This window comes from Vigna unguiculata, chromosome 9 (assembly GCF_004118075.2).
Source record: "Vigna unguiculata cultivar IT97K-499-35 chromosome 9, ASM411807v1, whole genome shotgun sequence".
NCBI lineage: Eukaryota > Viridiplantae > Streptophyta > Magnoliopsida > Fabales > Fabaceae > Vigna > Vigna unguiculata.
Window position 1 is genome coordinate 12,975,830 of NC_040287.1, and position 3,811 is coordinate 12,979,640.

The window sequence follows — 3,811 nt, forward strand, 5'->3', positions numbered from 1 at the left end:
TGGCTTAGCATCCTCCTCCAAGAGTATTCTGTGCATGCAGAAAGAAGGACTAATACCAGGAATATCTGCCAAAGTCCAGCCTATTGCTCGCTTGTGATCTTTGATAACCTGCAATAGCTTTTGTTCCTGCTCGTCAGTAAGCAAGGCAGATATAATAACAGGGAGTTTCCCATCCCTCTCAAGATAAACATATTTCAAATGAGATGGTAAAGGTTTCAACTCCAAAGTGGGTGGCTGTTCCACAGATGGCAACATTTTATTGCCTAAGGTAATTTCAGCCACCTCAGCATCACACTTGGACGCTACAGAGGTATCAAATAGTGACACCGCGTCCTCAACATCACCTGTTTTACAATTTTCTCTTTCGTCTAAAATTGAGCCCGAAATATTCGAAAAAGAAAAATCCAAAGAAGAAGAAAAACCAGATAAAACGTCCAAAAGTCCAAAAGCATAATTGTTCACTACATTACTCAATAAATCAATACAAAACAAAGAATGGTCTTCAATTGGGTGCTTCATGGCTTCTAGCACGTTGAACTGCACCTTCTCATCTCCTATCTCCATAGTCAAGGATCCTGCATGCACGTCTATCTTGGTACGTGCTGTCATCATGAATGGTCTTCCCAAGATGATTGTGGTTGAACTCATTCCTTCATCATCCTTCATGTCTAAGATATAGAAATCTGCAGGAAAAATTAACTTGTCCACACGGACAAGCACATCTTCTAGCACACCTGCAGGGTTAACTGTGCTACGGTTGGCCAATTGAATGACCACACCAGTAGACTTAAGAGGTCCAAGATGAAGTGAAGTAAAAACAGATAAAGGCATTACATTAATAGAAGCTCCTAAATCTAACATAGCATTGTCAAACTTAGTACTTCCTATAATGCAGGGAACAGAAAACTACCTGGATCCTTACACTTTTGCGGCATTCTGACTGCAGGCTTCTTGATTAAGCTAGAGACGTTTCTTCCCATGTTCACTACCTCTTTGTCCATAATACGCCTTTTATGTGTACATAATTCTTTGAGAAACTTGGCGTATTTAGGAATTTGTCTCACAGCATCCAACAAAGGAATGTTTATCTCCACTTTCTTGAAAGTATTCAGGATTTCTTTGTCTAACTCCTCCATCTTTTTAGTTTTTGGTTTCAAACGGTTTGGATAGGGAGGAGGAGGAGAATAAGGAGAAGGATTTTCAGAGGAAGTATTAGGGGATACCAACCTGGAGTTATCACTGGGTGCAGGCATCTCAGATGTTGCTTGTGTTGCTTCATCTGATCTTCCTCTTTCATCATTAGGTACAACTTCATTGTCCTTATCTTCATCTTCTTGGGCATCCCCAAGACCTTGTATTTGCTTACCCGATCTTAAAGTAATAGCACTTACATTTCGCGGGTTGATTACAGTTTGTGCAGGCAAATTGCTTGAGCCTTGTTGAGACTTCATCTGATTTAACTCATTTGCCATTTGTCCAATCTGATTTTGCAAATTCTGATTGGTTGCTTCCATCGTCTGTTTCAACTCATTGATTTGTCCCTTCATCATGTCAGCCATCATTTTCATCATTGCCTCCATGTTTGAATCACCAAAGGATGCCGCTGGTTGTGGTTGTTGCCTCTGTTGAGGTGGAACATAGACTTGTTGGTGTTGAGGCTGTTGATTTCCCCATTTCTGGCTAGGATATTCCTTCCAATCTGGGTTGTACTTGTTGGAGGACAAATCATGGTTGTATTGCTGCCAAGGTGGCCTATTATTGCCATAGATGTTTGCAGCATATGCCTGAGGTTGTTCATTATCTAACGTCCCTGTCTCTTTTAACATAGAACAAGCCTCTGTAGGATGATTAGTAGAAGCACAAATTCCACATAAAGTAGAAGGGTTAGGCTTTTTCTGTAAGTCTGTCAAGGTCCTTACCATGGCTGCTAAGTCATCCAACTTCCCTTCTAATTTCTTGTGATCTGCAACATATGAAGCTTCTACTCCATGGGTTCCCTTCAATAGAGTTATAGAATTACTCCTTGTGGAAAATTGTTGATGGTTCGACGCCATAGTTTCAATCAATTGTCTTGCATTTGTTGGTGTTTTGTCTACCAATGACCCTCCACTTACAGCATTTATCATTTGTCTATCCATGATACTCAATCCCTCATAAAAGTATTGAATGAGGAGATGCTCGTTTATTTGGTGATGAGGACATGAAGCACACAACTTTTTGAATCTTTCCCAATACTCGTGAAGACTTTCTCTTTCTTGTTGCCTTATCCCATAAATATCTTTGCGAATAGCAGTAACTCTAGATGCTGGAAAAAACTTTTCCAGAAATAATCTTTTCAGAGTCTCCCAGGTATTGATGGATCCTGGCGGAAGGCAGTATAACCAATTCTTAGCGGCATCTTGCAATGAGAATGGAAAAGCCTTAAGCTTGATATGTTCCTCTGTCACTGTTGTAGGTCTCATGGATGAACAAACAACATGAAATTCCTTCAAATGATGGTACGGGTCTTCTCCTGCTAATCCATGGAATTTGGGTAAAAGATGGATTAACCCAGACTTAAGCTCACATTCTCCATCTGGATATTGGATGCACATGTTTTGTGTAATTGCTGCATCCGGTGAAGCCAACTCTCTTATTGTTCTTTCTTCCATTCTATCTTCATGAATTTCTGGTTCAGGTGATGGATCAGAAGATATGTTAATCACCGGAGGTGATTCTAGTGGTACACTTTCAGTGGTAGGTTCAGATGATGATGGTGCTCCTTCAGTAGAACACCTGAGATCAAGTCTCCTACGTGATTTACGCAAGTTCCTTTCAAGTTCTGAATCAAGTTGATAAAATTGACCCGGATTGGCCCGAGTCATGCACTATGCAAGTCCACCTGAAAGTGTTTCCCTGCGTGTTTTTTTTTCTTCCTATTCTTGTTTTGGAGAAATATTTCAAGAAAGAAATGAGTTAAGATTTCGTTGGGTCTACTCCTAGGAAAGAGAGGTGCGTCACAGTGGACAACTTAAATACCAAGTCTTTCCTAGACAGAGTTTTCCAAACTAGTCTCAAAAAATTTCTTAAAAGAAATTCTTAATCAAAACAAAAATAGAACTTTGCTTGGAATATATTAACAGAAAACTAGATTCTACAAAATAACAAACTATATCAAACGTATATGCGTAAAATAAATAATAAATAAAAATAAAAAATAAAAAATAAAATAAAATAAAATAAAATAAAATAAATAAAATAAATAAAAACAGAATCAAAATAAAAGAAATACTAACCGTATTCCCCGGCAACGGCGCCAAATTTGATATCGCTGTCGTTAGGCGATCAAATTACCACTACTTTAGCAACTTCAGTATTGCCAGTTTGTAGTGAAGAAAATAGTTAGGGTTAAGATAACCCTGAGTCGTCTCACAACGAATACGGAATTGATCTCAAATATTTGATTCTCAAAAATGCAATTTAAAACTAGCAACTATAAAAATAGGGGGGTTTTGATATGCAAAGAAAATGACACGGAAGATTGTAAACACAGTAATAGTAAATAGGTCAATTCCACTGCTTTTTCTAAATCAGATTCTTCATTGGTTATCTAGAGATTATTGTTAAATTAATTATTGTTGTTGATTTACAAATAAATCAATGTAAAGACTCAATTCATTTGTTGGCATCCTCACTTTTAATCAAAGTACAGTCTCAATTAAAAGTGAGAATTGTTAGATTGTCCATAGTAAATTTAATCAAAGTACAGTCTCAATTAATTTTACTATGCCTAATCATGTCTATTCCTTTGTTTCTTTACCAAATAGAAAAC

The 3,811-nt window shown here is 37.7% G+C and overlaps 1 pseudogene; it reads right to left on the reverse strand.

Annotated features, from left to right (window-relative positions):
- Window positions 1-396: 396 nt before the first annotated feature.
- Window positions 397-2,594, reverse strand: LOC114162336 (annotated as a pseudogene).
- Between the last annotated feature and the right edge of the window lie 1,217 nt (window positions 2,595-3,811).